This window comes from Pleurodeles waltl, chromosome 7 (assembly GCF_031143425.1).
Source record: "Pleurodeles waltl isolate 20211129_DDA chromosome 7, aPleWal1.hap1.20221129, whole genome shotgun sequence".
Taxonomy (NCBI): Eukaryota; Metazoa; Chordata; class Amphibia; order Caudata; family Salamandridae; genus Pleurodeles; species Pleurodeles waltl.
The window spans coordinates 803,647,651-803,660,426 of NC_090446.1; the positions used below are offsets into that span (position 1 = coordinate 803,647,651).

General features: G+C 40.4%; 1 protein-coding gene across 1 annotated transcript in view; it reads right to left on the minus strand.

The window, feature by feature from the left end:
• DOCK2 (dedicator of cytokinesis 2) overlaps positions 1 to 12,776 on the minus strand; it is a 2,133,690-nt gene that overhangs the window by 293,749 nt on the left and 1,827,165 nt on the right. The gene's annotated exons all lie outside the window — the stretch shown is intronic.

Genomic DNA, 12,776 nt, shown 5'->3' on the forward strand with positions numbered 1-12,776 from the left:
CCAATGTATTTAATTGTTGAAGATCTTATTGTGAGGGACTTCTGCAATTTTAAAGTGTGCAGTAATTCGACATCAGTGCAGTGGTCTTGAGTTCCTTCTATGAAGTGGACAATTCTCACCTAGTGGCCCCAGTTCCCATACCTGTTCCTCAACCAGCCCAAACAGTTTGAAGTCTCCCCAAAGTAGCATGCTGCCATAACCACACTTAGTTTAGCCTACATTTTCAGTTACCATACAGTTCTAAAACGTAGTCCTTGCTACAGGTTTTATTCTGTATGTCACGTAGAGGCTGCAAAAGATTGCTCCATACCAACGGCATTAACTTGGATAGATTTGAGCCCAAACTTTCCCCTAATCCCTCATCATTCAGAATCATCCTGAAGGAAGCTGACCATATTTTTAAGGAACACATTTCAAGTAAACCAAAATGTCCTGGCACAAACACTTCATTCTAAAAAAAGCAAAACCATTCATCCCAGAAAGTGACTTCAGATCTTATTAAAACATAAGAACAATCATATATGGATGGTGGCAAATGCCACCAAAATAGGGGTACGGAAAAACAACCTATGTGCTGCAGCACGTCAGGAGGGGCATGAAGAAATATAACCACATCTCACCCCCACTGATAGAACTCCTCTATCGACCCTTGCCAATACACATCATCTTCAAAACTATCCGGATCATTTACAAAGCCATCTTGTCAGGCACCTTGACTATTTGGTTGACAATCTCCTGTGGATTTTAGGATGCCCACATCTAGGTCAATATCAGTCAGGATGAAAATAAATGCTAACTGGAACAAAATAAGGTTCTTTTAGTGTCCAAGCACCCAGGATAATGCACAACATCCCTTTGTACTCCAGGACCGCCCTAACTGTAATGCAAATTAGGAATGAGTTTAACACACGCGTCTTTAAATAATTCTACGTTATAATGCCAAAAGTTAACTTTCGATCTAAGAAACAGGCTGCCCCGTCAATAACACGTTGACTGTAACATTTCACTTGACCACTCAGAGTGCTCCCCGGCCTTTAAGCAACAAGCAACACAAAATATTAGTGCCATAATGTTTTCTGTGATCAGGTGCACCCCTTCTCATAAGGCTGAAAGGGGTGAAACTATAGCGATGGTGTTAAGCAAAGTAGTTATATAGTAAACAAGAATGAGGACGAATAAAGACTGTGACTTGATGGCTCTTTCCTAGATTAGGCTCCACGCTGTGAAAACACCGGTAATGAAATCCCAACACCTCCTTTTAAGTAAAGTAAACAATGAAAGGGGTGACTGATGTGACATGGAGACCAGTACGGAAAGTGTGAAGGTAACGGAAGTAAAGTCATGGAGCATCACGCCCCTTTCTTGGATACTTAAATAAAAATTTAATAATGGGGGTGAAAGAAAATGGGATTGTAGAGAAGAAAGGAACATTAAAATGGAACGTGTTATGCAGAAAGATTATGTTACATAATGCATCTTTTCATTATATCCAGATGAGGCATGATCTGGGTTCCAAGTACATAGCACAGGACGGAATTGGAAGAAAATAGCACGAGGTATTTGTTGTAAGGGATCTCATCTTGGTTCTCAGCGCATAGCACAGGAGGGAACTGGAAGAAACGAACACGGCCTACAAACATATATTAAGTAACAGAAGTTAACTTAATCGCAGTGGATGCCAAGCAATTGTTTTCAATGTATTTTTAATGGAATTAAACTATCGAACTGCTCACAACAGCAGTTGGCATGCATATGTATACTTTCACAATTGAAGTCATTTGCTGACCCAGGAATGGGAAGGAAAGAGAGAATGGAAGAAGTGCAGGAGACCTAAACTAGTGGTATAATAGATATTGTACTTTAGTGTCACAGTCTAGTTATTCCTTACTTGTCCGGTGCCATACGAGAATAACATCAACATTCGACTGTGAAATGGATTAAAGTTCAGTTATGTTGGGAGTATACAACCAGACAAAGACAGGAAACCGTGTGAAAAGCAGTTCACTAAGTAGAACTACACCTACCTAAACAAAGAAATAGCTAGATGTTTAAATTCTCCTTTCTTCTGAACCTTTCTGAATCTTTTGCATTTACAATACATTTGTGGCAGCATCTTTATTATACTGTAGGAGTTCCTTGGAGGAAAGCAGGAATATATTTGCATGCAAGTTCACTTAACGATCAACCACCTGTTTTGAAAGCACCTTACATTAAATTGCTTACAACATGTTTTTGAAGCAAATTACAAACGCAAAATAGTGGCATTGGTATTATATTTTGACAATATCGATTCCATATTTATTCTAAATATCTGCAATCAAAGGGCCTCGTTCACAAAAAGCAGAACGAAATCAAGAACGTTAAAGAAAGATCGGGGAAGGATAATTGGATGATCACGTTTTGGAAAAAATAGATTACTGCCTATCGATATGAAGATATTAAAACTTGCGCCGTATTTCAAGGGCTTTTCAAAAGAACCCGGTTTTCAACTGTGTTACATTTCTGGTCACATGCGTCCTCACTGATTTACTATCATTATAGTCCATGTAAATGAGTTACATTAATTGTTAATTAGCAGTTCAGTAACATATTTTTCCAAATCCAATCCCTGCATACTTCTGTAATTTTGCCAGAGACTGCCAATATTACTCGCCGCACATTTTGAGATTCCTACTGACAGCATCAAAGAGCATGGCGCGTAATATCGCATGCAACAGTGTAGCCGAGCTTTGTATCCAACTCACATCACTGACTTGGCTGATGTTTCACATACCACTCATGCTAGCAAGACAGTGAAATGTGGACGCTTTCCCGGCACCAATTCAGCCATGCCGGACCTCTATAGGACATTACTTCACTGAGCTTGACACCATACTGCACTGAAAGATAACTGTAGCTGCTGTCTTACTCTCCAGCCAACATGGTTGGCCCTCCCAAAGCCTGACCCTTAAAATGTGCACAGTAGTTCCCTGCACCGGCCCACAGAAGGATCAGCTCTGCCTGAGTTCTCACTAAGTTTTATTCTGAAAGATAACCCCACAGCCACAATGTGGGGTTTAAATGCAGGGCTTGCGCCACAAGGGTTGTTTCCTGTTATCTTTAACTGGCTTGATTCCATGAAATAATTCCAACACTCCTCCCCACTAAGATCACTCACAGTATTAATACCGTTCATGACATCCACAATCATATAAACGTTTCTCCAAACCTTTCTTTTCCTTCTTTTTCATGTCTCATTCATCAGCCCTCCACCATGCCTCATGTCAGATCTGAAATCTCAGACTTTTTCACCAAACATTATCGCTGATGTCGTGCCGTAGGAAAATAATAATGTCATCACTAAAGGGAAGTCTGTTCAGTTGTGTAAAGTAAGTCACATCATATCTTCTTTTTGTAAGATGTGTATTTAAACACATTTCGGTAATCCGTTATTTTGGGCCAGATGTAGGTAGAAATGGGATTGCGACTCGCAAACTGCAAGTCGCACACCCATATGCAGGATGGTGTCACAATTTGCGACCCCCTTGCGATTCCCTGCACTCACAGGGATGGTGGCCTGCTGGAGACAGCAGACCACCATGTCTGACTGCTTTTTCAATAAAGCAGTTTTTTTTTGGTATTGCAGCCTGTTTTCCTTAAAGGAAAACGAGTTGCAGTACACTCGTGAAAATGAAACCATTTGGTTTCATTTTTTCAGATTATGTAGTCCGTAGGACCACTGCCTGCTCTAAAAAAATATTTTTAGAGCCATTCACAAAGGTGAAGGGGTCCCATGGGGGCCCCTTCCCTTTTGCGAATGGGTTAGCACCCACTTCACATGGGTGCTAACTGCGAATTGCTTTGCGACCGCGTTCACAGTCACAAAGCAATTCTGCATAGCGTTGCGAATCGCAAATAGGTAGCGGAAAACCCCTTCCTATTTGCGAGTCGCATTCCCATTTTGCGCGTCGGTACCGTACCGGTACAGTTTGCACCATGCAAAACGTTTCCTACATCTGGCCCCTTGTGTGTTATATCTGATTATTTTCTCTTTATTAAAATATAAAAGCTACAGCAATTTCACTTTTTTTTCTAAATGTGTATGGTTTGTAATCAGAAAAGGCAAGTCATGTTCTATTGACCTCATTCCCATCTTTCCTTTTTATTATTTATTTTTAAATTGAAAATTGTGCCACGGAATGATTTTATGATAAATGATGGCACCATGCAACCAGCAAAACCGCCCTGTCTTAGCAAATGGTACACATCCTAATCGACCGAAAGCAAAATACGTTTCTTGTTATGTAACATTTGTGTTAAATGCAGTAGAGTGGGTTGGCATCAACCAGTTTGGAAGCGCTCCCTGGTCATATCCTGATTGTAGCAGGTAGCATGCACTTTAACGTGAGGGAGGAATTACTTAAATTTGAATTGTGGTGCCTTCTAAAATGTATTTCTCTTGTCATCCACTGCATACTAATAAGCTGCCACTCATAGCTGAGTATAATTAATGTCCACAGTTATTAACTCCTGCATCTTAGGAAGGAGGTAGGTGTGCCTACCACCTCCAGATATTAAAACATTTATATTTCAAAAGGTCCTTTTACTCTAGTCCGCTCAGTATAGTTACTACAGCCATGTACAATGTACTACGAACACACTCTGCAAAGTACCTATGAACAAGCACATAACTATGCAAAATAAATGTATGTATAGGTAATCTGTTATGTGAGCATTTGCATATTGTCTTTTCTTATTATTCCATCCATATAGGTTTCCCGCCTTCTAACCAATAACACAGAAAGCATTGGTAATGTGCTTGTCCATTGATCAGGCAGCATCAAGGCAACCGTTGCCTCCCTATCTGAAGCAATATCGGGCTTAAGATCTCACAGAACAATCATCACAAGCATATTTGAAAACCACAGGAACAAAGTTAAGTGAGATACCTGATAACCAAGCCTTGGAAAGCACCAGGCTTTCATAACACCTGGTGGTGAAACATGTGTTGACTGGCTCTTGTTAAATTTCTCAATTTGTAAATGACCAAATGCAAACCAAAATAAATTCAAAAAATCAATATACTATTGGCAACCAACAAACTAAGTTTTATGTTGTTTTAATGAAGAATTTTGAACTTTGTCCTAATGTACTGTAAATATTGTATTGACTAATCTGTATCTTTATACACTATCCTATGGCACTTATAATGAGGCAGAAAGGATGCCTGGCACATCTGTGACAGTGTACCCACCCACCAAACTCTAAATCAGGTCTTAAGTCTGAAGGTAAAATTCTTGACTGGGTGAAGTTGTGAAAAGTGTCAATCGGATGCATGGACTTTGCTGGCTGCAATATTTGAATTTCTACTGTGCTGAGCTTTTCTCACATCAATGAATGGCATCAGCAGGCCCTCATCCATAGGCTAGCCGGCTTCAAGAGGACTTCATCAGATATAGCCTGCAACCTTGCCCTCCAAGAGGATTTTAAGTCCAAGGCCTCATTACAATTTTCTAGGACCCCCAAACTCACAGTGCCGGTCCGACCGCTGCAATCCTGGTGGTCCAACATTGAGATTACGATCCTGGCTGTTGGACTACAAGGAGACCACCCACTCTGCTGGGATCAGGCATCCCGATGGGTTGGCAGTGGTGAAAGTCATGGTCAGCAACAGCAGTGCCGAGTTTGGCACCGCCGTCTTGATCACGACTTCAGCCAGCCCTGCCGTGAGAAGGCTGGTAAAAAGCCAGAGTTGGGGGCCAGAGGGCCCCCTGTCAGCAGCCTCAGAATGTGCACTGACTGCGACATTCTAAGGGTGCTGTGTGATACAGCATTGGCCACGGCTCCCTTTGGGAGCCAAGGCCATTCCGCCTGGCTGACTGGCAGGAACATCATAATATGATGTTTCCGCCAGTCAGGCCCCATGAAAACATCATAATACGGCATTGGTGAGGCTGCCGTTTTGACGGCTGCCTCCCCACTTCCGTGCTGGAGTTCAGGCGGTTCAATGGAACTCGCAATACAGCCCTATGTCAGAAGGTGAAGTCTTTGACTGGGATTACCTATTTGGTCTATTCAACCTGTGCTCCATCACTGTTATCCTGAAATCTCAGCTTTGCTCCAGTCAGATGCAAACCGTGAATTCTGATTAAAGCTTTACTTGTTCTTGGTGCTTGTGCTCTAACTATTTGAAAGTTTGTATCTCTGGTTCACATATTAGATTTTTACTTCTTTTCTCTATTTTTCTCTATTTGTTGTGGGATATTCATTGCAATAGATTTCGGTAACTGTTTTGTTACTACGAAATACTTTTAATTTTTTCCTAAACTAAGCCTGTGTTTTCTGTGCCTTAGTCACAAGGGGTTGAACTCAGGTTTAAAGTATTGAAAATATTTTTACTCTGAAGAGTTTGTGGTGTTATTTATCATGATAGAATCACCTCCTTGAAAGTCAACAACCAACAAATTTACACACTGTATTCACCATTACCCCTAAACCCCTTGAGTTGCCTTCACTTTCTATCTGAGGCTGTGAAGAGTGCTCACTTTTCAAGGCATAGCAAACAGCACAGCTAAAGAAAGTTGCTAAATTGTTGTGAAATGAACAGGGAACTTGGGTAAGTTATGAGCCAATTGTATCTGGCACCAAATCAGATACACATATTTAATACATTTCTCGTGATTCAACCTTAGTGGGATTAAATGTTTTAAACACGTCTTTGACCATTAGTCTTCCTATGAAATATGATCTGTCGTTGATTAATATGGTGAACTTCCCAAAGGATAATCAGGACTATTTTGTGTTTGTGACAGTAATATTTGCTCGATTATAGCTGGTGCGGCACTGGAAGGATTATAATTTGCCTGATATAAATATATAGATCCACATTTTCAAATTCTGATGAATAGATAAACACTTCATGAAGAACTAAGAGATGCAACTGGGTTTGTAGCCATGTAAATATAATGTACCTATTTGCAGAGAAAATCAAATAAGGTGGCTAAGATGTGGTCATTTTGCCTACCCTTGTACTTAGAACATAAGGGTAATCAGCACATTGATAATTAATTGGTCAGATTCTGTGGATTAAAATATTATGTATTATCATATTGTAACTGGCCATATGCTGCCTAGTAAAAGAAAATACATTTTAGAAAGAGAGGCAACCCAGAAAATTCAGGAATATATGAAAAGCACAGTCTTAACTTCAATAATTAGTCAGGTTTCAATTCAATAAGTGGAACGGTTATCTCTTTGACAACCATTAGGAATAACTTCCTTGTATCTACCGTAAAGACTCCTTTCACAAAGCAAACTACACTATTTTCAACAAAAGTTTGAAAAGGAATTGGAAAGTGCTCTGTGCTGGGCCAAAACATTCCTCCATAATCGTACTCAACCACTAAGAATTAGTGCAGCTGAATCCACGAGGTGCAAGGTTTCATGCAACATACCATCTATATGTCACCTACTATCCAGAATAAAAATCCATCAATTAAAACAGTAAGTCAAATACAACTTCTTTCCTATATGTAAGACAGTGAAACTCAGGTCCACAGACACCTATAAAATGGATCAGAGAGCCAGACTAAAATCTCAGGCTACCTGTAAAATGTCAATTTTAAGAGAATTATCTCTTGTTGGATGGTATTTGTGAGTTGGAGGCTGGTAGGATATATGCAGGATAATGGCTTGAAGCTAAGATACTTACCTTGAGCTCCCATGACACTTTTATCATGATACAGTTATAAAGTAGCATATACCAGTAAATCATTTTAGTCATAAATCAATGATCATCGTGTACACCACACATCACCAGAGACTCTTAACTGATGCAGCAATGTGAAAAGACTTATATTTTTACTCTTGATTCTGCTCCAGTAGAGCTCATGAGGCACATCACCAGGCACTATCAAAACCAAAGAACAGTACACAAGAGTTGGAGATGGCTAAACTTAGCCAACTTCAAAATAAACTTTTCTCTCACGAAAATACTTAGCAGAACTTCCTTTGAACAATAAATCAGGACATACAACACCAATACACACACATAAAGTTATTGTCAGGTGACTAGTTAATGTCTCTTTTTTAAAATAAAATTTGCTTAAGACTTAATATTGGAGAGCAAACAATAAGAAATAGATATATGTTTAAGTCCTTCTGCACAAACAACTGTGTGCTTAACATTCAAATAATCACAAAAGGGCCAGGCGTGTTTTGTCAGTCTAACAATCAATACAATACTAACCATCAGAAAACGCCACAATGTTGAAAGGTTAATTCTTTCAACTTTGGAATGCCTGGACCCGATCCTAGGGGATTCTTGAACTTAATGGATGTCCAGTCTCCAAAATAGCATTGTAATAATATTCTGGGAACACAACATAATTGAGCACTTCATAAACAGAAACTGGCAAAATCCCTTTTTTTACCCTTGCCTCACCCCTAGGTTACATAAGCTGGATTCACCCCTTAACCCCGCTAAAGGTGGTTGCAGATGTATTTTTTTTTTTTTTTTTTTAACCAAATACAATGGTAAAAGATCTCAAGTCTGCTGGAACAATGGAACAAAAATATTTACACTTTAAGTACTTTACTGTAATTGGAGTGAAACATCCTTGCTTGTAATACAAAACTCCTCTAGAACACACATAGAATTACAAAACTCTATATATATGGAAGCAGCTTACAACTGACAAAAATTATGGGTAAAATTTATACATTGCTTTTCTGAATGTCTCCTGAAACTTCCACAATGTTGTTGAGAGAACTGGATTGATATCTGTGCTCATTCAGACCACACTTATGAAATAATGAAATAACATAAAACCTGAATAGAGTCGCCCCGTGGTAAGCCACCTGGAACATGTCATGGCTTCAATTTATAAGTTTCTGCATATTGGACATGCACCTGGACCCCATCTGAGTGAGTACTAGGCCCTGAAGTGGTACCCCTTATTCCTGGACTCCTGGTGGTGGTAAAAGAGTTACCCAGGAACCCAAAATTCCAAAGTTGGGAATTAGAATTTTTTTGGTCAAAAACTGCTTTGTGAACTGAGATGAGACCGGGACCAATCTGCCCAAGGTGCATTACTGGTCAGCCTGACTTTGCAACAGCTCCTGCTACTTTCTTCTCTGTAGCAAGAAATCCTGTTCAGTGGTCCTTCATCAAAGGGGGAACCAGCCTTGTGGATCTTTTGTATGCTACAGCCTCCAGCTAAATCCCACTGAAGATTTTGAACACCCAAAAAAGAGACTAAAAAGTCTTCACCACAACTTCATCCAGCGGCTCTCGGATGATGATGCCTCTTCCTTGGACACTACCTAAGCCTTGCTGTGCGGAATTTGTACCTTCTACCTGCTCAGAGACTTTTTCTTACAATATCTTCAAGTCTGAAGGTAAGTGTTAATCTGGCCCAATCCACTTTTTGTATCTGTCTCATGCTTCATCGCTGTCAGCCAAATTTTTCAACTTTGACCCAGTCATGCGCAACTTACTGTTTGCAGATGTCGCTTTGACCATTAAAGTGCTAGTTTTTTTCCTTAAACTTTAAAAATTGTTAACTCTGGTTCTACGGACTGTATTTTTGTTCTTTTGGTGTTAAATGATTGATTATAATTTGCTCAATTTTTCTAAATTGGTGTAGGATTTTTCATGTGTTGTGTTTTCACTTCATTGTTTTTTGTGTGCTTTAGAAATGCTTCACATATTACCTCTAAGTTGAGACTGACTGCATTTGTGCAAAGCTACAAGAGGGCTGAACACAGGTTAATGTAGTAACTTTTGTGGTTCACCCTGACAACTAACAACTCACTCTGGCAGGTAGATTCATCAGCTCCAGACAGGAATCTGTATTGATCTAAGGGGGTTCGATTAGTAGCACACCATTGTTAAGCCAGCTCTCTGTAAAACAGCCCAAAGTTCAATTCTCGCTAAAGTTATCAACAATGTGATTAAAATATTAAATCTGACTCAAAACGTAAGTGGAAATATATTTTAATTATTTGTAAGACTTTGCCAAACAAAGATGGAAAGTATTTATTTTACCTACACCTAATTCTGCTCTGGAAAGTATAGCTGAACCTAGTAAGTAGAAATAGTGTTTAGGCTTTTCAATCACTATTTCAAAAATAAAATGTACCCCCTTTTTCTACACAAGGCACCATGTACTGCAGGTGTACAAGACACATTTAGGGGCATTTGTTAATATACAAAAACAGGCTTTCATACATAGCCAAGACAATTTTATCTTGCTTTGTGTAACTGCATAAACCAAACAAGAAAACCCTATATGCCCACAGGGATTAGGGTAACCCAATGTAATAAATAAACCAGTGGGACTCTATCTTCCCACCTCATGGTATTCAGTTGAACTGTATGATGGTTATTGTTATGCTGATATACAATTGTTAGAAATGGGGTCTTTGGTTGGCAGTCAGGTTATCCCCTGTCCGAGCAAGGACCCTCACTCTAGTAAGGGTAAAAGAGAATCACCCTCAGCTAACCCCTTCTTACCCCCTTGGTAGCTTGGCACAAGCTGTAGGCTTAACTTCAGAGTGCTAGGTATAAAGTATTTGTACCAACACACACAGTAAATTAACGAAATCATTACAAAATGACACAACACAGGTTTAGAAAAATAGTAAATATTTATCTAAACAAAATAAGACCAAAACAACAAAAATCCACAATACACAAGTCAAGTTAACAATTAAAAAGCAAAAAGAGTCTTCATGTAGTTTTAAACATACACTAACACTGTTAGCGTGAAAATGTACCTTGGGTGCGTCAAAAATAAGCCCGCACGGCGAGTGTGCGTCAAAAAGGGCTTGCGATGTGTCGATTTCACTCACGAGCAAGACCGTGTGTAATTTCTCCTTTCGTCAGGTCGGGATGCGTCATTTCTTCTCTCTGCTGGAGAGCTGGAGAGCGATGCGTCAATCCGGTCAGCACTCTCAGTTCCGGGCAGGCCTTGCATCATTTTTACACATCCAGGGGTGTTTGCGTCGGAAATCCATCCGCACGATGATCCAAAAACCACGCAGACTGGGTTGCGATCTCACCTTCCTCTGTCAGCGCTGCTGTGCATCGTTTGGCCAGCTCTGTGCGTCGACATTAGGGTCGCGTTGCAGGCGAGTGTCGATTTTCAGCCGCGAAGCCAGCACCACGTCGATTTTCCAGCCGCAGATCAGAGTTGCATCGATCTTTTCCCCGCACTAAGAGGACTTCTTCCTCTTAGGCTGCCAGCTTCTCCTTTTAGGATGGGCACCACTTGGCAGAGTAGGAGTCTCTCCAGAGACTCCAGGTGCTGGCAGAGAGAAGTCTTTGCTGTCCCTGAGACTTCAAACAACAGGAGGCAAGTTCTAAATCAAAGCCTTTGAGATCTTCACAGAATAGAAGGCACACAAAGTCCAGTCTTTGACCTCTTACTCTGGCAGACGCAGCAACTACAGGATAGCTCCACAAAGCACAGTCACAGGCAGGGCAGCTCTTCTACCCCAGCTCTTCAGCTCTTCTCCAGGCAGAGGTTCCTCTTGGTTTCCAGAAGTGTTCTAAAGTCTGTGGTTTTTGGTGCCCTTCTTATACCCAATTTCTGCTTTGAAGTAGGCATACTTCAAAGCAAAGTCTCTCTTGAATGTGAATTCCTGCCTTGCCCAGGACAGGTACCAGACACTCACCAAGGGGTTAGAGACTGCATTGTGTGAGGGCAGGGACAGCCCTTTCAGGTGTGTGTGACCACTCCTCCCCTCCCGCCTAGCACAGATGGCTCATCAGGAAATGCAGACTACACCCCATTTCCCTTTGTGTCACTGTGTAGTGTGAGGTGCAACCAGCCCAACTGCAAACTGGCCCAGACAGGGAATCCACAAACAGGCATAGTCACAGAAATGGTATAAGCAAGAAAATGTTCACTTTCTAAAAGTGGCATTTTCAAACACACAATCTTAAAATCAACTTTACTAAAATATGTATTTTTAAATTGTGAGCTCAGAGACCCCAAACTCCACATGTCCATCTGCTCCCAAAGGGAATCTACACTTTAATCACATTTGAAGGTAGCCCCCAAGTTAACCTATGAGAGGGACAGGCCTTAATACAGAGAAAAACTAATTTATCAATATTTCACTGTCAGGACATATAAAACACATTACTATATGTCCTACCATAACCATACACTGTACCATGCCCTTGGGGCTACCTAGGGCCTACGTTAGGGGTGCCTTACATATAAGAAAAGGGAACGTTTAGGCCTGGCATGTGGGTACACTTGCCAAGTGGAAGTTACAGTTAGAACAGCACACACAGACACTGCAGTGGCAGGTCTGAGACATGATTACAGAGGTACTTATGTGGTGGCACAACCAGTGCTCCAGGCCCACTAGTAGCATTTGCTTTACAGGCCATGGGCTCCTCTAGTGCATTGTACTAGGGACTTACAAATAAATCAAATATGCCAATCATGGATAAACCAATTACATACACATTTTGTAAAGGAGCACTTGCACGCTAGCACTGGTCAACAGTGGTAAAGTGCCCAGAGTAACAAAAATAACAAAAACAGAGTCCAGCACACATCAACAACCTGGGAAACAGAGGCAAAAAGTTAAGGGAGACCACGCCAAGGATGAAAAGTCTAACAATAATCACACAAACATTATTCAAGACTGAACACTTCACTCCTTAGTAGAAATTATATTGTTCTCTATCTATCTCTCTCTCTCTCTCTGTATATATACATATGTATATATATATATATATATATATATACATATATATATACATATATGTATATATA